The sequence below is a fragment of the Ambystoma mexicanum genome, chromosome 13 (assembly GCF_040938575.1).
Source record: "Ambystoma mexicanum isolate Mex_15411 chromosome 13, UKY_AmexF1_1, whole genome shotgun sequence".
NCBI lineage: Eukaryota > Metazoa > Chordata > Amphibia > Caudata > Ambystomatidae > Ambystoma > Ambystoma mexicanum.
Window position 1 is genome coordinate 697915283 of NC_090938.1, and position 25347 is coordinate 697940629.

At 47.0% G+C, this 25347-nt stretch overlaps 1 protein-coding gene across 2 annotated transcripts in view; it reads left to right on the top strand.

Annotated features, from left to right (window-relative positions):
• The window catches only part of THRA (thyroid hormone receptor alpha), a 946869-nt gene that overhangs the window by 380452 nt on the left and 541070 nt on the right, over window positions 1–25347 (top strand). The window lies entirely within an intron of this gene.

The following is a 25347-nucleotide window of genomic DNA, read 5'->3' on the forward strand; positions in this document are numbered from 1 at the left end:
AGGACGCAGTGTCCCAAGGAGCTCGACCCCCTCATCCATCGAGTGCCAAAGGACGCAGTGTCCCAAAAAGCTTGATGGCTCATTCGAGTGCCTGAGGATGCAGTGTCCCAAGGAGCTCGGCTGCTCATCCATCGAGTCTTTGGGTATACAGTGTCCAAAGGAGCTAAGGCACTTGGCCATCGAGTGCTTTTGGGTGTAGTGTCCCAAGGAGCTCGACCCCCTCATCCATCGAGTGCCGAATGACGCAGTGTCCCAAAAAGCTTGATGGCTCATTCGAGTGCCTGAGGATGCAGTGTCCCAAGGAGCTCGGCTGCTCATCCATCGAGTCTTTGGGTATACGGTGACCAAAGGAGCTAAGCCACTTGGCCATCGAGTGCCTGAGGATGCAGTGTCCCAAGGAGCCCTGCCGCTTGGCCGTGGATTGCCTGAGGATGCAGTGTCCCAAGGAGCCCTGCCGCTTAGCCGTGGAGTGCCTGAGGATGCAGTGTCCCAAGGAGCCCTGCGGCTTGGCCATGGAGTGCCTGAGGATGCAGTGTCCCAAGGAGCCCTGCCGCTTGGCCGTGGAGTGCCTGAGGATGCAGTGTCCCAAGGAGCCCTGCCGCTTGGCCGTGGAGTGCCTGAGGATGCAGTGTCCCAAGGAGCCCTGCCGCTTGGCCGTGGAGTGCCTGAGGATGCAGTGTCCCAAGGAGCCCTGCCGCTTGGCCATGGAGTGCCTGAGGATGCAGTGTCCCAAGGAGCCCTGCCGCTTGGCCATGGATTGCCTGAGGATGCAGTGTCCCAAGGAGCCCTGCCGCTTGGCCATGGAGTGCCTGAGGATGCAGTGTCCCAAGGAGCCCTGCCGCTTGGCCATGGAGTGCCTGAGGATGCAGTGTCCCAAGGAGCCCTGCCGCTTGGCCATGGAGTGCCTGAGGATGCAGTGTCCCAAGGAGCCCTGCCGCTTGGCCATGGAGTGCCTGAGGATGCAGTGTCCCAAGGAGCCCTGCCGCTTGGCCATGGATTGCCTGAGGATGCAGTGTCCCAAGGAGCCCTGCCGCTTGGCCATGGAGTGCCTGAGGATGCAGTGTCCCAAGGAGCCTGGTGTTAGGCCACTCACCTGGGGGGAGACGAGACGCTCCCGGTCCTGGCGGATCTATCCGAGGTTTCTGTTAGCAGGGAGAGGAGTCTTCCGGCGCCCGAGACCTCGGATAGTATCCGTTGTGCGCATGCGCCACAGCCCGCGGAGGCCAACGGCTTGCGTTTCAAGCCTCGTTGTCGCTCCGGGGTTACAGGCTGTGCAAGGCGGCCTGCGCTCCACGCCTCGGCTTCATGCCGAGGGATGTAAATAGCGGCTGTGTCGGGAAACGAATCGCGTCTTAACGCGGTTCGTTCCTGACCAGCCGTAGCAGCGCCTACCTCCTGTTGGCCATTCTCCTGTTTTGCCTCCAGCCGGGTTCCTGTTTTTGGTCCTCTTCCCTGCCTGCCTTCCTGGGTACGGTCCTCATTGGCTCTCCCGGATTCCAGCCCTCTCTGGGCTCTTTGGGAGCCTTCCTTGCTGCCTACCAGGAATCAGTCTCCTTTGCCTTTTGGACTCTCCCTGCATTTGTCCACCCCTTGGCTTTCCGGACTATTCTGCTACCTTTTGGCAAGCCAACACCTTTACACTGATTTCCTGCCTACAGGCTTTGCTTTTGTTCTCTGTGGTACCGTGCCCCTTCATGTTATCCTACCTATTGGTTGTCACCACCCCCAGAAGGATCGGTGCACTTACCTGGTACCAACAGTCAGCGATCAGTCCATCAGCCTGGCCTCTCCTGTACGGACGTCTTCCAAAAGTCCCGCCACCACAGGTGCTGTCCGACCCAGGGACACACACCTTAACACCCTGCCGCTTGGCCATGGAGTGCCTGAGGATGCAGTGTCCCAAGGAGCCCTGCCGCTTGGCCATGGATTGCCTGAGGATGCAGTGTCCCAAGGAGCCCTGCCGCTTGGCCATGGATTGCCTGAGGATGCAGTGTCCCAAGGAGCCCTGCCGCTTGGCCATGGAGTGCCTGAGGATGCAGTGTCCCAAGGAGCCCTGCCGCTTGGCCATGGAGTGCCTGAGGATTCAGTGTCCCAAGGAGCCCTGCCGCTTGGCCATGGAGTGCCTGAGGATGCAGTGTCCCAAGGAGCCCTGCCGCTTGGCCATGGAGTGCCTGAGGATGCAGTGTCCCTGCGGTACCTTGAACGATGAGGGGGCCTTGCATGGAGACTGGGCCCATGCAGGGCAATGTTCCTTATAAGCTCAGAGTTCCCGCCTCAGTGTCTGCGTGTGACGTTGCAGGATGCTACCATTATAGTGCCAGGTGCTTTTACTATTTGTCAGCTTTTGGCATCATGCGCCAGGTATTCACAGTACATGCCAGTGTTTACCTTCTAGTGGGCACGTGCTCCCGCTATTTTCCAGGTTCCCCAGTGATTCGCCAAGACATGCAAATCGTATGCGAACATGTTCCAGGTGTGTTGCCATCATGTAGTCGGGTACTGGCACACCGCCTGGTGGGTACTCGCATCCTATGTGACTCTGCTGCTGCTGTCAAATTCCAAGATCCTCACCCAAATTCCCAGCTATGAGTATATTTCCAACTGCTGGCATAATACCCCAGGGTTTGCCCTCATATCCCCAGTGACTCAACTTGCCAAGGATTGCCCCAGGTGAGTGGCGTACCTGGCTGTGTTTCTCTTGGAAATTGGGCTGAAGCGCCTTAGAAAAATGGGTAGTACCAGGTATGCATGTGTTTTACCCTTTAAGCCCCATGCACTGCGCAGGTGACGTGTTCAGACCCATGGCATGAGTAGCACCTTCCATGCACAGAAGCTCTGCTAAAGGGCTGCCTGCTGCGAGGGACGGCCGGTATAATACAAACCATGCCTCTTCTCTTTATGGGAATTGCTAGCGACTAGGAATATTTGGACTGCAAGAAAAAAGTCCTGTTCTATAATTTTACTTACCTTAAAATGCACCCGTCGGGAAAGGCAACTATATTTGTTCTCCCTAAGGACTGCTTTTGCTCCCATAATATTCTGACTGCTCGTTATCTGAAGCCCTGAATGCTATCATTTGCCCTGGGGGTACTTTGATCATAAAGGGGGTAGCTGCGATCTGCCTGACATAGGCATTCCATGCCCGAGTACCCCCCACCCCCCATCAACCACATGTGCCATATATTGGCACCTCTACCCAAATACACCGTTTTTAAACTACTGACATTGTTTCCGAGGCCCTTGCATCAATTGCCAGCTTCTGCCATCATCTGCCATGTATTATATGTATGCGATTTATGAGGGCACCAACATAGCTGGGAAGCAGCGGCGCGCTGTACAAAGGGGACACACCCAGGAGTTACGAGTAGGATGCAAGGATATCTGGATTTTGGATGGGTAGGGGAAGCAGGTGAGCAGGGTAGAAAAGGTTGACTGGAGCAATCAGTGATTGGCGAGATGTTCTTTGAAGAAGATGGACTTCAGATCCTTCCTGAAGTATAGGATGGAAGGAGACCGGCTTATCTGCGTTGGTAACTTGTCCTAGAGACTGGGTGCATAGCAGGAGAAGGCCTATTCCCTGGTGTTTTCCCTCTTGGAGTTGTTACCAGCCTGGTGATGTGACTTCTGGTGGTGGCTGGCCTTTGGAGATTGTGAGTTTCATGGTCAAGTAGAGCAGTGTTTTGCTCATCACTGCCCTTTAGGTGGTCCGGGCAGTTGTGAACATCAAATCACCCCAGCTTTTCATGCCATTTGGTGGGATCATTGTGTAGAATTTGACCATCCGCATGGCAGTTGTGCACTCGCCTGGGCTTTTTTGATATTTTTTAAAGAAATTGAATGATGGGAGATCAACCTCTGAAAATGTGTGGGGCTAAACAGCACACATTTTACTATGCTTGCTGCACAACAAACACAGTCACATGTACTGTGGGTGGACACAGCCTACAGGCACAGTCCCCCCTGTCAAGTTCAGCTGGAATGTGACCGCCACAGGTACATCAAAGCATCTCAAGAAGGGGGAAGGCAACTCCTTCCACATGCCATAGCTAACCTAATTAAATGTCAAAGGCTCCATGGATCTGCCCAGCCTATTTACAAAGTTCTGCTGGTGGCAGCGCATACTGGTGAGAGTTAATTGAAACAGGCCTGCGAGAGGCCTGATCACAGAACTGACAAAAAGGGACAGGAAACCAACACATCTTTGATATGCAGTATGTCAACTTGAAGCTAGCTCTCGCCCCTCTGTATGCAGGGCTGTGAATTGCATGTATGGGACAACTGTTTACAGTAGGCAGCCCCTGCAGGAGGGCTCCTCCCAACCCCCTTTCACAGGGAAGAAGTGTGTGATCTGATGGAGACAGAAGGTCTATTCTTGCCACAAACTTCAAGGTGGACCCGCAATTTGATCAGGAGCCACAGAGAGCTCAATTAACCAGAGAGACACTTTGATCCACAACAGACAGGAAGGTCTTACCTTTCCTGTTGTAAAGCACGCTGGTTATGACCTCACACATAACAGAATATTGTTGGTGGGGACCCAGGATTGGTTCATTAAGGTAGGCTTGGCCTGCACCAATTACTGAGGCCCATTTGGCTTTTAAAGAGGGTTGAGCCCCTCTTTTGGTAGATCATCCGACAACTTTGAAAGGAGTAAGAAGGAGGACTCATTTGAGTTCTGGCTGAAGATACATTCTGTCTTACAGCTTCCGCCAGTGAAGGAAGGGCAGGATTTCCAAGAGGGAAGAAATATCCCTCCCCTAAACATCTCCCAGGGAACAGAGGGAGATACTGGACTTAGAGGACCCATCCAGTAGCTCCAGAACCGGTACCCAGCCAGCACACAGCATGCCGTGATGGGTTCTGCCAGCAAGCGTCCTGGGTGGGAAAGAGAGTCTCCGAACAAAGGACAAGGCCGTTGCCTGCAAACAATCTCCTCAGCTTTGGCCCGTCCGCCTTAAAGGACGATACGAGCCCAGCGAAGAAGCTAGGAGGAGTGCACCGACAAGCATCAACCAGTGTCCATCTTTTAAGGACAATTCAAGGCAGTTGAGCCTTCGAACCGCGACCGGCTGCACCACTGACTGTTGTCATGCTGCAGTCACTTAAGCCGTCTGAGATGCCTCGACCAGCATACCATATACTCCAACCAGCACAGAGACAACAATTCTCGACACCGACCTGCTGTGTAGGCCATCCGTCAGCCTTCCGTCCAGCCTTGCTTGCTGAACTGCCTGCCGCCTGATACCCGCAGCTTTCTCCCATCTTGAACTCTGTCTCAGGAGCTGCAAAGTGTCCTGGAACTGACTCGACATTGTCGAGCATGAAGATCTCAAGCACCAGGTACATTGTGGCTCTCTCCCACTGTTCCTTCTACGAAGGCCTCTAGTGGCATTTACGACCCCTTGCTCCCTCAGTGCTGAAACCAAATAACATTGAACAGTTAAGACTGATTGCTTTACCAACTACCCTCCTGTCAGTGTCTAGCATGCATCCCTTTCCTTCGTGAAACTGTGTTCTCTGTGTTCCTTTACAAGGTGGGCTGTAGTTTGTAGTGTGCTAGAATTGTCTGTTGTAATAATAATAAAGTGGATATTTGTATACAACCTTGACTGGACAGTCACTTTTATCATTGGGTAATAATTGTATTTTCGCTGTCTTGCAACTAACCAACAATCCACGACCTTGCAGAGATAAGCCTGCTGTTCCGTCCACGTTACCAAAATTGGACAAGGAGGTTCATAATTTACTTGTGTTTCCAATCTGCTCGGATCTCTTCTGATGTACTAGAGGTGTGGGGCTGATTGATGGTTTAGAAACCGATATTCATCCTTGGATCACTGGTTCCCATGGAAGTTGATTTGTTGCGAATACCCTCAAACCTATGAGGCCCCAAGTTCCCCCTCTCACCACCGCTCATGAACTCTTAAAAAAAAATTTTAAAAAAATATTGTGGAGAGAAAGTACTATATCCCAGTGCCCTGCAGTCAAAGCATTTGCTTATGACTTTCATAATCTTCTGACGTCACAGCAGGAAGATACAGCATTAGGAAATAGTTTCTAAGTCGCGCAAAACAAAAACTTTGTAACATATAAGAAGGAACAGTCTGAGCACAATTACACCTTACCACAGGAGATGCTTGGCAACCCGCCCCTCCCCACCACGTGCCTCTATGGACGGCTCCACACTGACGTCTGACTTTCACAGACCCTAGAGCCAGCCATGGACCTTGTATATACCTTGCAATTCACTGGCCTTTGGCAGCTTTCACCCACCCACTCTGGACTCAGTTCACCCCAATGACAAAACCCATACCATAGACATCAATGGGATCGCACCTGCAAAAAAATAAACTGGCCTGATGTCACCTGTGTTGCAACTTCACCTGGTTGAAAGGTATGGCTGTAGAGTGACCAGACCACTAGGAAGCTGCAAAATTCAGATCACTCAACAGTGCCAACCGGTCACTGAGTGCCTCTCTGGATTGGCCCACACACCCTCTAGAGCAGAGGTCGCGCTGGAGATTCTGGAAAATAACCACTATCTGAATCACAATTGTTTCCTGGTGTGTTTTGCGGTTACTGTGCACGTTCGGGATCCGAACCCTGGTCGTCCCACTTGCAGGCGAGGAGCTTGCCTGCTGTGCCACTGGAGCTGCTTCTGAATTCACTGACAGATGTCAGTATCACATAGTGCTTCTAAAGTGGAGTGACATTTTCCTCCGAAGTTTCCATTTCCACAGTGAACAATTCGAGTCTAATTGTTCACTGTGCACCCTTCGGATTCGCGGCTGTCTGATCTGCGCCCTTAATTGTTCTCAGGAAAGGTTCCTGCCTTCACCTCTAACCATCCCGCGCCATCGTCAGAAGCTGTTCCAGCGGGTGGAGTGCGTTTCTTCTCCGAGTTGCATAATTGACTGTTTTCCATAATGACCTCCTTAACCTTATACTGATAGCCATTCGTTTCTTATTTCTTCCCGGCACGCTAATGGCGTTATCAAGCTGAATTCGTAAGCCTCACCTTGTGCCTGGTAACCTCTCTTCCTAGGTCTACCGAAATTGTTTCTCCCCTTCATAATATTTTCAGTTAGATGGAATCCATTAAGGACGAGACCTATCTAGATTTGCAAGGTTAGCCGAACACATTATTGTCAATGAATTCCAGCTGAAGTGTATGACAAAAAAGGAAACTCATGTTGTTGTTAGAAGTTATTGTTTGGGGTTGTTAACATTTCTTTTAACTCAGTGTGTGACTGATAACGCTATTCAAGGCAACGTCTTGAATAAGGATCTACGCAGAAAAGAACAGAATTGCAGTTCTACTTACAGTGATACACAATTTCACATTTCAAAACAGATACATATCATATAGAGGATTGTTCTTACTTTACGACATTTACTGTACATCCCCAGAATGTTAAATTGAGTCGGTGAAATACCAAGGAAGTGTTTGTTTGTTTGGCACTACGTGTGAACATTTGCTTTGTTTACATTGTGCTGGCCACACCGTTGTATTTCATATGAATGATATCATTTCTAAACACGCATAGCATAACGTTCCATTCTACGGACTGATCTTGATATGAATTAAGGAGTGAGTCAATGACTCAGTGAGTGAGCGAGTGAGTGATATTTTTATTGCACTGATCATAACCTCAATACCCTTTGGCGCTCGACAACCAATTATGGATTAAAGAGGTGGCATATGTTAGAAGATGAGAGGGCTTTGTGGATGTAAACATTGGATGGCTGGCTCCTTAGGTTGCTTGGACTTCAGCTCCGCTGCTGGGTACAAAACATATAAACTAGTGTGCCAGCAATAGCCCCACTCTGAGCTAATATCCCCCAAGTCACACTGTCCTCCACATGCACTAATAGTTCTCCGCCATCCTACACACGCCCCCAGACAGGGCCTTCTTAAGCACTTTTGGGGCCCTGGGCATGGACATCTTTGGGCCCCACTCCACCAAACCACAGGGATTAAGTGATCAAGAATATCTGCGCCCCCAACCCTCACTGCAATCACAACCCATCGGTTGATATGCTGCCTCACAGAATTAAACATAAGGATGTTTACTCACTTTAAGAGTCCCCTAACCCGCTCTAGTCAGAATGATAAACAAGTACCATTTGAAGGCCAACATTATCAGTCTACGAAGAGGTTACTTCTGTTCTAGTATAGATACAGGAGACTTTTTATCAACAGAATCCAGGAAGGTATGCAACCTGTAGTATTACTGCATGACTGTATGTAAAAGCTACATGTAACCCAGAATAGACAGAGAACTCACATTTGCTCCCCCACAGAATGCAGAAATGCTCAAGCATGGATAGAGAAGACCAATTGGTAGGAAGGAGAAAGCTACACACACACCATGGCATGGATAGTGGATGTAGATTAGAAGCTACCAAGAAGGTGTCTGTATCCGGACAGACTGAGATTATAAATGGGACATGGTTTTCAAATAGTGTTGCCATTAGAGATCAAAAGAATAAAGTGCCTGTGGTGTGCAATATATCAATACTCACTATTATAGTGGAAGCAAAACTATAGCCAGTGAAACCATGAGTGAAGCTGTTTTGAAGATCATACCCTGAGAAGGAAATCCCTCTGAAGGGCTGACAATTTTGAAAGGTTCAGGGACTGGCAATTTCAAGAGGCTACGCAATACAAAATTACATCAAATGCACCCATTACACACACTGGTTAAGGGGTGAATCTGGGATTTGTGCCAACTCTGCAATTTCTGCATTTGAACACTTTATTTTTATTTATTTATTTAGTGTGTTTTACAGTGCAAAAAAAATATACTTTTAACACACAACATTAACATCATACATTATTTCATCATCAGGAAGATCATTATTTAAGAAGAGAAAAAAAAAACAATCAAGATCATTTCAGAATACCGTTCAATCTATCGTACTAAAATCAGTCTAAAAATCCACAGCACAAGCCTTTAAGAACTCTAAAATATGAATGGACAAGCTCAACTCATTACATTTTAAAATCCTTCTCCAAAGGTCTTCTTCTGTAGGCATAAAGTTCAGAAATAACATGTCATTACGCAAAGACCACAAGGTCAAACACTGGACACTCAAATGCTTCAGAGTCTTTATGTGTGTGTAACAGTGACGACAGTCTCTGGTTCCAGGGAATATGTTTTCGCCGGCCCAGGGTTTCTTGAGTTAACACTAAATTCAGCCTAAATCTCAGCATTTGGGACCTAAAGTGCCCTGAGGGGTGCTTTTTCAAGTATGGAGCAGGCATATTGACATTTTTAATTGTCTGGTCGAAATGGTCCTCAAAACATTTGCGCTGGACTAGGGATTCTCTTAATTTGCACCACACTTGTCTAAACAATTTTGTCTTAGCCAGTTTTGGTGTGGATCGCAATACATCTAAAGATATACCTGTTTCATCCAATATTTTTGTACAACCAGGGGCCGAATCTTCCAATACCTTTCTACCGCCTCTGCTCCATACTCGATTCAATCCCTCATAAACCGAGGCAGCCGGTGGGAACAACAAACTTGAAAACAGTTCTATAACTTCCCCCCGGTCAATCATAGTTTGAATTGGCAGTTGTCCTAATTCATAAAGGGTCCCCACTAACGGAACTGACTCGGGTAGATGAAGGAGATCTCGCCAGATTAAACCCTATAATTTAGGCCAATCCATTTGTCTACTTCTGGTTTGAGCTCCATATATCAATTTTGGGATCATTTGCTGTTTATTCACTTTTAGGCACCGGGAGAACCGAAAATCTCCCGAATTTAGCATCAAATAGACGTAGTTCAACGAGAGCACCAAGAAAATTTGCCTCAAGGTCTTCCACAAGCTCAGGCCCATCCAAATGATCATAAATCGGTGAGCCTAAATACACAAACTTAGACACCACCTCAAGGCTACCAGATTTTAATGACCATGGAGTCATTTAGCATTATTTTTCCACCACTTTTTAACACTAGTAAAAGTGATTTCACTGTATTTAGCACCAAGTCCAAGCTTTCCATAAACTCTTCTACTGCCACTAAGGTTCTTTGAAGGCCTATGGCCGTTAGGTCGCATAATACAATAAGTATTGTATCACCAAGGCTCACAGGCTTGGTGGATTTGTTCTTACTTTTTCCAAGTAGTCCGCTATGCCCAATAAGTAAAAGCAAAAAAGAAAAGGGGCCAACACACATCCCTGACATAAGCCCCTTTTAGTTTGGATCCATACTGAATAGCCACCAAAGGCAGCCAACCTAACCGTGATTCTTGTACCTGTATGCAGGGCCTCCAGTATGCCCACCAACACAGGTGGACAGCCTCGTTCATGCAACGTTTTCCAAAGCAAGGCCCTGCTTACATGATCAAAGGCCTTGCTGATATCCAAAATGGCTACAAAAACTGGTCGCGCTTGGGCTTTAGCTTGGTGTGCAAGTAAATCCCAAGTAAACCTATTTAGGGCCATGCCCATGCCCTGGCGAAACCCCTCCTGATAAACATGAAGCAAGTTGGATTCACATGCCCATTTCTGTAGTTCTTTAAGGAGCATTTTTGCAAATATTTTGTTCGAGGCGTCCAAAAGGGATATGGGTCTATAAAATGAAGGGGCCAACCTGTCTCCGCCTTTGAAAATCAAAATGATGGTTGCAGCAGACCAAGTATCAGGGAACACTTCATTAACAAGGATACTGGAGAATAGATCTGATGGTACTTTAGGCCAAATACCCAGATTATCTTTGAATGTCAGGTTAGAAAGGCCATCAGGCCCCGGGGCGTTAGAACGCTTGCTCCTTTTTTATCAGATAAATAATGTCCTCCAGATCCCATTTGAGTGCCCCCGTCCACCTGGCCTGAAACCACACTAATGGACTGTTAGGCCCTGGTTTCAAATACAATTCAGAGAAATGCTTCACCCAAGTTTCTTCTGAAACGGAGTGAGACTGTACGAAACATTCTCTCCCTTGGGGCTTTATTAACTCCCAGAATCGGCCTGTGTTATTCCCTGCCATACAAGCCATCGTCATTTCTGCATCATTGATGTACAAATTCAAATTGCCTCCCCTTCACCCAGTTTCTGTACTCCTGCCTTATCCTGCGTACCTCCTTGCTGTAACCAACTAGTGAGGCCTTCTTTAGCCTCCTAACTTCTCTGTGCAGTTGTTTCTTGCGAGCCTGTAACTCCAAGTCAAAGGCATGTGAGTGACCCCATTTGTCCACCCCTTTCTTTAGATTTCTGTCCTTAGTTAAACTGCCTAGAACCTCCCGTATTATAACAGGGAAGCCTACCGCAGAACCCAAAAAGGCCCTCCTATCTTTAGAGAGGCTAGAGATCTTCCTAAAAAAGGCCTCCAAGTTTCTGGGGTTTATTTCCACTGTGAATTGCGCAGCATTGTGCTTTTTCATAGGCAAAGCAATGCTGTACACCAGCAAGGAATGATCGCTCAAATTCAGATTATTTATTACCAGGGAGCACCCCCGCCCCTCACTGCTAAGTCCTGTGAAACAAATACATAATCTACTGTTGTTTTCCAGGGCCCGTTGTGCCATGAAAAATTTGGTTTAATATCCCCTTGGCCATTACGATTCACTATTACCAAGTCCCAGACTTCAAATTCTTGAGTAATTCTTTTACGCCTGGCACGAGAGTCCTTTGCCACAGACTTTCTATTCGGTGCCATAGACCACTTATCCTCTAGGCATTCTGCATTAAAGTCACCCACCACTATAAGGGAAGCCCCTTCTTCCGGAAACTCTCCCAATAATGTGAAGGAAAGAGCCTCCTCCAATTGTTCTTTCTGTGGGTTAAAATACACATTTACCAATAGGCATTTGCTGGGCGTGCCAAACTCCTCCTCCCGCCAGACCAAAAGTGCCACCAACGTATATCTGCCCTATCAATTTCAATTTTTTGAATAGAAACCCCTTCAGATCGTTTGACAGCTGTCAGCAGGCCACCATAAGGTCTCCCCTTTTTCTCCCCGTAGGGCCTTGCTATATACAACTTCAAAACCCTCTATGATAGGGGGATCCTGGAGGAGTGTTTCTTGCAAACACACTATATCAAATGACACAAACGGATCTCGATTACTTATAATGTTCCTGAAGCCCCTAGAGTTCCAGGAAGCCAGTGACCAGTTAGACCATCATGTGGTGTGTTTCCTTGCAATCTTGTTCCCATTTATTATTGTCACCTTGCATCCAGGAGCCCTCCATCCTCCTATACGTCGGATCCTGTATATACCCTCTTGAGCTCTGTGTCCATATGGCGCGTTCCAGCCAAACCAATCACCACCCAGTTCTTATCTGGATATATTGGTGTAACACTTGAGATTGAGGGGCCTGTGTCTGTGACTTCAAACCCCATGGCTAAGAAGCGTTCTTTTTCTGCCAAAGTAATCTCATGATTAATGACCCCGGGCGCAATTTCACTGTGTCTAAATTATCCTCCTACACAAATTCCGCAGTTGTAATGTCTCCTGCGGTCATAAGGCTTAAATTCAGAATTTCATGCATTAGAGAAAGTATATAATGTCTATTCAAGGGATATCTGTTCGAACTCTCAAAGAGGCGATTCAAATAAATACACAAGTGGTCATTTACAGGCATGTCTTTCCTTGGTGAGTGTTTCTGATGTTGTAGGTCCCACGCTTTAGATCTAACTCCAACCGAGCCCTGTCTGATGTCGGGGACTTTCTCACCAATCAGATACTGGCTCTTTGGTTCCCCCAGAACAATTTCTTCGACCGTTTTTGCGAGTGGTACGGGCATAACCAAATGGGGTGTTCCAGGGGGCTGCCCACCAGCTGGCTTCTTCATTATAGCCGGTTTTGAAAATATAGCATAAAGTTTTTCCTTAGGGGGTTGCCCGATTGGTACAGCTGAGGGATTTGTTATACCCAATGTGTTTCATTTTGTGGGACCACGCAATGGCACTTGTCCACCATCCCTCAATAAACATTTCCCCAGTCCCCTACCTTCACAATTTTCTAGGTTTGAGTGCTCTGCTGGGTGTTCCATTCTGCCAGGATTATATTCCAAATCATCAACAGGGTAAACCAATATGTTGCTTAAATCAAACAAAGGGCTATCTCCCTCTTGAGCCTTTTGTATCATTATCGTTTCCCCAGTCAGAGCTTTGCCCTCAAGTACTCTTTCAATTGTCTTGCTTTTATTAGATTTAAAGAAGTCTCTTTTTTTTGTTTTTTTTTTTTGTCTAAAGCGCTCCCATCAACTTGCATGTGCTTGTCCACTTCTATTCTTAATTTTCTCAGGAATTTCCTCGAGCCCTTGTTATTTTGTTTGGGAGGTCATTTACAATTCTTAGGTTTTTTTCCCTACAAAAGTGGCTTTAGCACTACCTTGGTCAGAATGAGCACGAGTACCCTGATGATTATGCTTTGGACTACTACTTGCCACCTTATACCCCTGTTCCCGTGGAGTACCCGAACTCAACACTGACGGTGAGGATACCGCGGACAGATCTATGTTTTGATTAACATTAACCGCTTCCCCCGGTTTCCCAGTGTCTGCGGAAGAAACTTTTGCTTGTCGCAGACCCAACCCTGCACCAGGAGTGACATCAGCTGGAGTTATGTCCCTTTTCGGGGGCAGAGTGTTATAAATGGACACTGACATTATATAGCCCCCAGTAAATGGACCTTATTCAGTAATTCCTTAACTGATTTTCTTAAGGCCCTAATTTCAAAGTTGAGCGTTTCATACCCTCCGTCCATTGAGTCCAGGATTCGAGACAGGATAGGAAAGGACAGTTCATGCACCGTAGGAAGTTGCTCCTCTTGTCCTCCTACTTTACCACCTTCGGCCGACCTGGGCTCAAGGTGGTCTCCTTCCCTACCCAAAATCTCCTTGAACACTTTCATTACCAGTTCTTACCATGAACTAACATAATCTAATTTTATAAAACTGACTTGGAAAGTACACCTATCACATTACCAAACATGACAATTTTTAAAAACTAAATATTATAGAAGGGTGTAAGACAGAATGATTCTAGCTTCATTCTCTTCATCAAGGGAAGTATATAAGTACCAGCATACCAATCAGTGTGATTTAATCTGGGTTGGTCTTTTGTATTTTAAAGCTTTACATATTTCCAAAACACAGGCTCATGAAATTGTCATTTATAAACGTGCAGGGAAAACCTTTGACTTCTTCCAAAATGCAAAGCATTCTTTTGCGTCAAACGAGCAGACTTTAAAATATGCTTGCCCGAGTCCAGAACCATCTGGTCCGCTCCCTTCTGTCTACAAACCTTTGCACTCAAATGGCCTACATAAGAAGAAAGATCAAGTAATGGGCTAAACGATGCAACCAGCGCGCAAGGGGGCAAACCTCACAGAAGACAGTACAGTAATGTACGAGATAGTAGATGATTTGACCAGGATCACTGTATTGTCTGCTGGCAAAGCCAGGATACAAGAAGGAATGCTTTGGTTCCAAATTTGGATACTTATTCATCTCTTGGACTAACAGTTTATGCTCATCGTTGGAGGTGATTGCCTAGGTTTTACAACACCCCATCTGAGCACACCAATTTCTATACCTTCACCATAAGGATGACATGTTCATTTTTATAGCAACCCCTACCTGGTGCAGGTACATTTCTGATAATAGCACCTGTTGTGCTGCAAGACCAAGTACATACGCAGGCAAGTGTTATAAACTTCAGACATAGGAAAAGCTCAGGCAGCCTTACAGGAAATTGCTATTCTAATCTTGCATAGGAACACATATCTCTGCAATGAGTTTTTAACACACTGAGCTAACTTCTGAGCCATTCAGGCACTCAATTTACTAATATGCATTTCAAATGTGGCTATTGCACATAATCAACATAATTCCCACAGGAAGGAAAGCGTGCTACAGGAGTTGTGCCGCAAGGAACAAACACACAAACTATAAATATACCACAGTGAACACAGAAAGCATTACATGATGAATTGATTGAGGCAAAATGTACTTCTCAAAACAGACAGGCAATAGGTTTAGAACCTCAGCACCATGCCATAAAATATCCTGATTTGTGATATTTAAGTCTGGGAAACAAAGCAATCTTACTTCTTTAGATCAGGTAGCCTTGTGGGGCCCCTTCCAAGGTGCCCCTTTTGCCCTCCCATAAAAAACATCTCTGCCCCCAGAGAGGCAAGGCATCCACGGGCAAAGGCAGGGGGTGGGGGGGCAAGCCCTGCTGAGGCCTGGATTGTCCTCCACAAGCCTCAATAAGCCTACACTGGCAAGCATGTCCCTCGAAGTCCAGGCATGGCCGAAGGGGGGAGTCAAAGGCTTACACGAGCCCAGTGCAGGGGGCGCCGAAGCCTTGTTTCAGAGGCCTGGACCCTGGCCGGGTAGTGCAGCCTCACACTGGTCCCTCTGCAGAGCGAGGCTTGCCTTATAAGCAGCCTAATGTACTCGCAGTCCATTCACCGCGTGTTCTTGGTACTCTGCCTTGGGAAGGATCAGAGGGGGAACCGGGAATGACTGCAAGGTCCTCATGCTGTGGGAGAGTGCCAAGATGCCACCTACAGCCAATTCACCCTAGCACTGGGGCAAGTCCCCAAAAGCTGTTCTGAAGCACAAGATCCGGGAGGCAGAGAATGTACGTGAACATTGGCTGGCAGCTTTTTGGGTTAAATCCCCTTTCATGGGAAGGGGGGGGGGGGTCAGCCACACCGCCTCACTCCCTCCTGGTGCCCCCACAAAGCTGGCTCTCAGTCAGGACTGAAACTGACTGAGCGCCATGCCTTAAGATAAAAAAAACAAAAAGCGGCACGCTGATGAGTGCAGCTCACCGTGTTTTATTAAAACAAATATGATGGTATTTAAAAAATACTAAAAAACCTGGGAGTGGTGATCCGATATATGCAAAGCAGCGTACAACTCACAGGGTTGCTGTGGCAACCACTTTGAAGCTGCTGCACGGGTGGCACCGGCTCCCAGGGCGCACCGGTGCTGCATGCCTGCCTGCCTATGTCGAGCGTACTGCCCGGCCGTGGCAGTGCCCCTGACCCCTTCAAGAAAAGATGACCTAAGGTGGGGGGGGGGGGTGTGTGTGTGTGTGTGTGTGTGTGTGTGTGTGTGCGCGCGCGCACACATGAATGACTAGCTGAGTCAGTCTGTAGATTTGGGTGCATGTATATGTTTGGATCAGAGTGCATCTGCGTGTGTGTGCATGTGTTGGTCTCATCTCTGCAAGTTATTTACAGTGATACATGGTTGGTCACTGCAAATCCCTTGCAGAGACTGCCGGCATAGATGGGTTGTGTGTCACCAGCTCCATGCACTTGATTTACTGTGAGCATAACTGGCATAGCTAGGTTATCCTAGCTATGCCAGTGATGGTCACTGTAAATCACGTGCATGACGCTGCAGCCTCAACCTAGCCATGCCAGTAATGTTCCCTTCACTTCAATATGCATGAAGCGCTTCGGCTTTCACGCATGTTATTTAAAGTGACCATCACTGGCATAGATGGGTTTCCCTATCTATGCCGCGCACTCCTCCCTAGATGGCTGCCTATCGTATGATTTGCGCCTCTCTCAGGGAAAGCGGGTAATGGCCACCACCACCATCCTCCTCCTCTTTCTCTTCCCTGCAACTTGCGAGAGGCAGCAACCCGGCTGCAATGGCGCGTCACAGGGTCTATTTTGCAAAGTGCGAACTGCTACTTTGCATCCCCAAATGCCCGCCACTTTGAGCAGGGGTGGTTTCGTGTATGCAAAAATCTTTCGTGCATTTGGACCCCTTTTTTTTGTGAGTTTGTCAGCGCTCTGAGGCCCTTGTGTGTGGCGCTATAAAAAAACAAATAGAATAAAGCGTGTGTGCTTCAACTAACTAGATATATAATCAACATATTTAAAAGAGTGATTTAATTGTATTTTAACGAGTATTTTCAAGGTGGAGACTTCTGTATTAGGACTTGTAATTGCCCGAGTTGACTTAACTTCCCTATAACGCGTGCTATGGTGTTAGGTCACTTCTTCTGCAAGCCGGTTTGGAGCCAAGGAGCACTGGGCAGCGACCCACAGACAATTCGAAGGTCGCAGGTTCGAAACACACCTTTCCTCCTTCCTTCTAAAAAAAAGAAAACCACCAAGTTGGATGATAAAAGGTGACACAGTTCTAAAAAAAACAGCAATATCTAAGTCATGTATTTAATCAACCAAAAAGGAAAAATTTGCTAAATCGTTAAAGCATTTCTCTTAATTTCCGGCGCATAATGCGCAGGGAGATAATGGCGCGCGTGCCTCAGCCTATCGGAGCACTTTCTGGCGCGAACGCGTATGGAGAATATTCCAGAACTCTACAGAAGACAGACAGACAAAAGGCACGCGAAACGCCACAGAAGAGAAGATGTGCTAACAACAACATGGTGCCAACACGCGAGGAAGGACAAAGGAGGCAATTTCGATGATGGCACGAATGTGAGCTGCCTCCAACAGCGAGAAGCATATGCACATGAATAAAACCAAACGGAGTCATTAGCTAAGAGAAAAAAATCACTCTGCAATGGAACCAACAGCGAAACAAAACAGGTTAAAAGGGACAAAAGCAGCACGTTGAGAAACCGGAGCAAGGTTTAGGGAAGAAAGTAAAAATATTGGGAGTTGCTAGGGGATGGGATGGGTGGGGCATGTGGGTGGGTGAGCTGGAGGGAAACAAGGGGGTATCAGTGTGAACCCCACAAATCACAAAAGAAGCCAATAGGAAAAAAGTGAACAGTGCACATTGCATTGGCCTGCAGTGGAATCCTTATTTTCTGAACAGCTGGTAGGGTTGGGACCGTGGCAGTCATTTGTCAGGTGTGATCCCTGTCTCAGTAGCACCGAAAAGGCCAGAGAATTCTGTGAAGGTTCTCTGTGCCCTCAACCCCAAAAGACTGCAGGGTGAATCCATCATGTGAATGGTGGCAGCGGTGGGATTAGTGCTTGCACCCAATACAGTAACACAAACGCCCCTGAAAGAGCTGGCAGTACCCACCTACCAGGAGCACGCAAGCAATTCAGAGAACCTGTGAAAGTGGGGGTGGCAGGTAAAAGGGGCTCGAACAGCCCCCCCACAAGGGGGCATCTCGTCCAGAGAGGCCTGCAACCGTCTCAGGACAATGCAATGAGCAGAAGGCCTCCATGAACGCAGATGTGAGCTTGGGGGCATTTCATAGAGACACTCCCCACCCCAAAGATCACATGCTGCCAGGTGAAAGCTTACTTGGCCCTGCATCACTCAGATTGCATTTAATGCATTGCTTTTTTCAGGTTTGCCCCAGTGAGTAGCAGTGGAGACGGCAACAGAGGGGTCAATAAATGTGATTTTGTTGGAGGAAATGTGAAGCTGGACAAAAAAGTTAAGTTTGACCTTTTGGACTTTGCCTAAGCCTTAGCCAGCATCTGCTTATAGAAGCTCACATTTCAGTGCTTCATATGATGATGGCTAACAAAGGAGCTGGTGCTTAAGCAGGCAAAGTGATTTGCAGAGGATCACACGTTCTGGTCAAGGGGGGAAGCTGAACTATAATCGGAGCACGTATTATATGCATGTGATATATGGTGCCACCCTACAGAACCAGGCTTTTTAATATGAATGCAACGTAAAGAACGTAGGCTATGTGGGATGTAGAAAACAGATAAGATACTTATACGCTGACCATTGATTTAGGGAGGTATTATGCAGTTTGCAAACTTTAAGTGGGGGATTAGGGCCAGTATTGTGTGCTGTACGAATAGGATGAAAGTAAGAGCATTAACATAAACCGCTAGGGGTCTGCAACCTGCAGTTCTTCTTATGCTTTGTACTACCACTCTCCTGGTCCCTCACCTGATGGGAGATGTAGTCCAAAACATCTGAACAGCTAAAGGTTGCAGGCCCCTGATGTAAACGAATGTTGGTCACCCAAGCCTTCCTCCAGTGGACTGCCAATGTGAAGCAGGCCTGCGTCTAATATGAAGGCTCTGGGACTATTGCTTTGGATTTGTTGATATGTTAATCTGAAGAAACAATCACATGCAGAGGTGTATTGGCTGATAGAAAAAGACACAATATTTCTGAACACAGTGGCTATGTGAAAGACTGGGATGGTTTGGAAATAACCAGTCATGTAGCAGGTGGAGCTCCCTGTGGCTCCTGATCAAAGTGCAGGTCTCCCTTGAAGTTTGTGGCGAGAACAGACTTTCTGTCTCCATCAAATCACATACTTCTTCCCTCTGAAAGGGGGTCCACTTGCAGGGTTTGCCTTCTGTAACCAGTTGTACCAGACATGACATTCACTGTCCTTCATACAGAGGATTGGGAGCTAACTTCAAGCTTACCCATTGCATATCAAAAACGGGTTGGGGTTCCCTGCCCTTTGATAGTTCTGTGACAGGACCTCTTTGCAGGCCTGCTTCAATTAACTATCCTCATTATGCGCTGCCACCACACAGAACTACAGTGGGCAGGGCGGATCCATGTAGCCTTTGATATTTAATTAGATTGGCCATGGCTGGAGGAAGGTGTTGCCCTCCGCCTCTTGATGCTTTTCATGTACTCCTGGCTGTCACATTCCAACTAACTGTGACAGGGAGGACTGCGCCTATAGGCTGTGTCCCCCCAGAGTACACAGGTCTATGGGTTTGTCGTGTGATGAGCATAGGAAAATGGGTGTGGATTAGCCCCACACATTTTCTGAGATTCATCTCCCATCATTCCACTTCTTACGAAATTTAGAAAAAGCCCAGGGGAGTGCACACGATCGAATTCATCACAGTAGTTCCTCTTGAAATACCACCAAACTCATTTACTCTTGTCGCCACTCACTGTCCTGGGTATATCCGCCTAATTGTCATTCTGCTACTCGAAATGTTAATCCCCAAACTCTGTTGAGAATTTGCAGGATTTACCTGTGCGGATAATTCCATCCATGGCCAATCCTGACATTTTCAGAGGTAATGTAATGTAAAGTAAAAACACCCAGCAAATGCATGGAGAAATTGCCTCCAATTTATCGCCAAACTCGGAATTTGGCAGTGCAGTAAATTGGTTGAAAATGGTGGGAATCGAATTACCATGGCTTTACCGCCATTTTTTCTCGCTTCCAAATGCATAATGGAGAACCTTTTGTATATTGTATATACTCCACCATGCTTTCCTCCACCCTCTGCATTGTTGGTCCATAGGGGGACAGGGCAAAGGGGGTCGGGGGGATATGCACAATACAGTATTATAGACGGGTGGCTTTCAGCTACCGGGTCCGTTTCACCTTGGCTTTGCGATGGACATCCTTGTCGCGCTTCACTCTCCTTGTCTATCAGATGTCGCTCTGAACCCCTCTCTGGAATATATCCCCGCAGTTTATTAGCGGCACATCTATAATCTATATATACCGCCATGGGCGTAATTTTAGGGGGGTACAGGGGTGTTTGCCCCCCCCAACTTTCATGGCACACCATTTTGTCCCCATTCATTTGGCTGGGGCACCTTTTCTTCAGATGTCATGTCCCCCCCCAACATTTTCAGCAAAGTTACTCCACTGTATACCACGTCAATCACCACCGAAGGGTCTTAAAACGCTGGTACCTTGTCTCAGAAAATGGCATCCTATGCCCCCTGCTGGGGTGAGCAGACCAGCGTCTGTGGCGTGGGCCAAGGAGAAAGGAAAACGAGGCAAACTCTGGGAGCGGAGGAGAAGCGCTTGGCCATTCTGTGCCCGCTCTTCTGCCCGCCTGAGAAACAGATCCATGTGGTCTTGAAAGCTAGCAGACAAAAATATGCGTTAGCCCCAAAACGCAAAAATCCTCGCTGAACGACCCTGCATTGTGGTGCGCTTTTCATGCAAATAAAAGCAAGCATTGTGATGATAAAGACCCAACTACTAGTCCCAGAATGCAGAGGGTGAAAGCAGGGCTGGGAGTTTCCCAGGCCTCATAGGGGGTAACTAAGCTTGAGAGTGCTGCACCTGTGCACGGGGTTCCCCTTCCCCGCTTCCCAGGCCTGCGCTGCTGTAGCTCCCTCCTGTGTGTGCACGGTTCATTATTCTCTTATCTAGGAAGCGTGGACGCCTCTCTTAATGGCCTTTATCCGCAGCTAATGCGGCGTGTGACCTGGAGCGCCTCCAGCCTCCCCCAGCCTTCTGCCGGGAACCCATGGCCGGCTGAGTGAAGGTCAGGCCGGCCTAGGCGGGCGCCATTCCCGGGTGTACAGGAGCGGCGGCCTCGCGCCCAGCGTAATGCTCTGCAAGGTGTATGAGGCACGGGATAATGCTTCCCCGCCGCCAGGGGGCGCTGCGCTGTGCAGCCCTCCTGGCTCTCCGTGGTTCTAAGCGCAGGCTCTCCTTTGGTGACCCGCGTCATGCTACCGTTTCTGCCGCCCACACTATGTGTATGCCCGCTGCCATAGGAAAAATGACGGGGCGGGGGTTAACTCGCTGCCACACCCCCCCCCCGTGCTGTCCCTGACACCCAGGATTACTCTAATGCCTATTGTTTACCGAAGTGTTACCAGTTACATCTAACATGACAGCAATAACCCTTGTTATGTTCTATTAAAGGTACTTATATAGTGCACCGTCACCAACGGAATTGGTCCCCAGGAGCTCAATAACCCCTTGTGATCAATATTATTCCTGAAACGATGTGTATTCTGCCAGAATCAATACCTGTGATTACTGAAGTAATAGCTACTATTCCTGAAGGGATACCTTTTTACATGTTACTCCTGAAGTGATGCCATTTATTTCTGGGGTAACACCACATTATTCCAGGAATAATCACATTGTGCTTGACTTGATGCACACTGTTTGTGAAGTGATGTCTCTTATTCCTGAAGCGGTACCTCATATGCTGGAGGGTTACATCTAATGTCTGAGGAGGTATCTCCTGTGCTTGAGGGTTACCTCTAATGTCTGAAGCGGTACCTCATATGCTGGAGGGTTACGTCTGATGTCCGAGGAGGTACCTCCTGTGCTTGAGGGTTACCTCTGATGTCTAAAGCGGTACCTCATATGCTGGAGGGTTACGTCTGATGTCTGAGGCTGTACCTCCTGTGCTTGAGGGTTACCTCTAATGTCTGAAGCGGTACCTCATATGCTGGAGGGTTACGTCTAATGTCTGAGGCTGTACCTCCTGTGCTTGAGGGTTACCTCTAATGTCTGAAGCAGTACCTCATATGCTTGAGGGTTACCTCTAATGTCTGAAGCGATACCTCATATGCTTGAGGGTTATCTCTAATTTTGAGGCGGTACCTCTTATGTTTGAGAGTTACCTCTAATGTCTGAGGTGGTACCGTTTATGCTCATGGGTTACCTCTAATGTCTGAGGTGGTGAGGGTTACCTCTAATGTCTGAGGCAGTACATCTTATGCTTGAGAGTTACCTCTAATGCCCGAAGCGATACCTCATGCTTGAGGGTTAATGTCTGAAGCAGTACCTCATATGCTTGAGGGTTTCCTCTAATGTCTAAGGTGGTACATCTTATTCATGTTGTGATACCTCTTTTTCCTGAAAGAATACCACTAATTTCCAGTGATGCCTTTTGGGCCTGAAGTGGTGCTTATTTGTGAAGTAATACAATGCATGACACTTGCATTTATAACCTCTTGCTTATCGTTGGAACATTTGTGAAGGGAGGATCGCACAGGGGCAACGGGCTGGCCTTGGAAGCAAGACCACGCAGAGCAGCATAGTTTTGAATCCCGGATCCGCGCTTAGAAACCGAACTCCGGTTCAGTATTAGGCGCGTTATTAAAAAAAACAATTAAATAAATAAAATAAAAATTCCGAAAAAGAGAACATTGGCAATAAGAGCATTTTGAAAAATACTTTATTTTGGAACACCAAAGCTTGGAAAAAAAACAAGTGTAAGCGTTCTAGTGCTAAGGGTGCATGTAGGTCATGTTCGCAGCGCTACATTCATAGAGCTTAAGATGTGTCGCTTGGTAAATGTGTCCTGGTGCCCTAAGAGAACCCCACGGGATTCCTTCATCGATGCCCTCACTTCCATTCTAGAGCAGTGGAACGTGGGGGATTCTGGCAACCTCCTAGTCGCTGGTGACTTTGTCTTGGCCCTGAAAACCTTGGGAACAAGCCAACTACCAATGCTACTACTGACATGGTCTATCTAGGTGGACCAGTCATGAGTGTTAAGAAAATGTGGTGTCTCTCGGTGATGAATGGGACCACTCCTAATGACCTCCGGCCCATACTGCCTGGCATGGCAACAACTGGTCCTCTACTCTGGATTACATTTTTGTATCCAGAATGGTTTTTGATTTGTGCAAATGTTTAAAGATTGTTGAAACTCTGCTGGGTGACCACGCTACCTTGAAGTTGACTCTTGATTCAATCTTTCCATATTGTAAATGGACGAGTGTTGCTCTTTCTTTGTTGACTAATATACAAAGAACAAGAATTGTTTGGAGACCCTCAACCATTTTCCATTTGAATGTGAACTTGGCAAATGATATGACTGATTCCGAAGGTGACCTTTGGGCCATTACGGATCCGCCTTGTTACATGGATCTCGGCTTGCGGTGAAGACTGCATAAGCAGGAGCTAAAAGCAGTTCCTGGGTATCTTGTTTTGACCAGTGACCAGGAGTTGCCACTGAGGAAAGTGAATTTAGTGCTTAGCATTCCCAGATTCCTATACAGGGATCAGAATTAAGATTGGATAAGCAGGAGCTCCTGGGTATCCGGAATTAACCCGGGACCAGGAGCTTCCACTTGGGAACAAGGAGCTGGTACGTGGCCTTCTGCAAATCTAACTTCCACATACGATGCAAACATAAAATTTTGTCCATTATTGAAATGATTTATGCTTTAAATGTTGTCTAGATTTTTACTAATGTGTATTTAAAAAATGGTCCCAAACATAGTTATATTAACATAGGTATTTTTGTTCGTCGTCAGTTGGCCTTTAGCACCAAAGGTAGTTCCTGGTAGCTTTTGGTATCATGCTCAGCAGGCTCTTGTAGGCTACAAGCAGGAGCTAAATAGCTCACCTCAATTTCGAACCCTGTGGATTATTGCAACCGATTGTTGGGTTGTCTCTATAAAGATAATCGCTTTTATAATTTTCCTGCAAAGTTTCCTGGGTCTCGTTCTTTCGACTACTAAGTTCAATTCAAGAAGCGATAACTAAGACGTAGCCTTCGATGTTTATGCCGTATTAATGGTCTTATTTATCTCAGCGTCTCAAAGAAAGCATAAGCAAGCCTATAAAAACGGACTTAAATCGCATACATCTTTGCTACCTCAGAGAGACGCGGAGGACCTGCTGCTAACTTTTGATCCCAATTAAGCCCATTCATTTGGCCACTTGGTTACTGACACAAGCTCCCTACAGATTAGCTCCCGAACACAGTTTATTTCCAAGGCGCAATGGACGGCCCACTTCCAATCCATTTATGATTCCCTGGCGTCTCTCTTGAATTGTTATAACACGGCTTTCCGACCCCCTCCTGGAATCTTGATTTCGATCTTGAGGACATTGATCTACAAGGTGAAGCCTTCTAGAGCCAATGGCCCGGATGGTCTTTTGAGTGCCACTTTTGAAGGTCATCTAGATCTCAGGGTCTCAATACTATTAAAATTGTTAAATATCATCTTAATTGTTCATTCCACCCCCACTTCTTGGAATCAATCTGATATAGTACCTACATTCAAGAAGGGTGACATGCTTAGTTCGGGAAACCATTGATCCATCGCCCTCTTGGATGCTTCTAGCAAGATCTATGCAGCTTTAGGTTGAAAAGATTTGGAAATTTGGGCTCTCTGGGAGGAAATTCTGTATTATAACCAATCCGAATTGAGGAAACGCTTGGGTGCCTCCCTTAACAGCCTTTTATCCTATCTGTTTCAACAAGCCTATTCGTGAAAGCGTCCCATTGATCTAGTCTTCATAGATATATGGCTTTTGATAGAGTTAATCGTGCCAAACTGCATAATCTAGGGTGTCCTTCATCTCTGTTAAATAACCTCATCTATTTACATACAGATAGGAGGATTACTACGGCTCGGCCTGACAGTGAGGGTTCTTTTTCAGATGACATATCTACACATTATGGTTTGTACCAAGGCTGTACCTTGGTACCTTTTCTATTCAATATATATATTGCAGATGCCGTTATCCTGTTCAGCATTTGGCATATGCGGCCGACCTAGTCTTATTGGATTGGACACCCTTTGGTTTTCAGCATGCTTTAAACTTGTGCAATTTTTTTAAAGGCTCTAGATCTTGACATCAATCGGAAAAATCGAAAATAATGGTCTTTGAACCCAACACGTTGAAAACTCCCTGTTTCCAATGGTACTTGGAGGAGAAGAAGCTTGCGCTTCTAAATAGGTTGAAAGACCTGGGTTCTATGCTC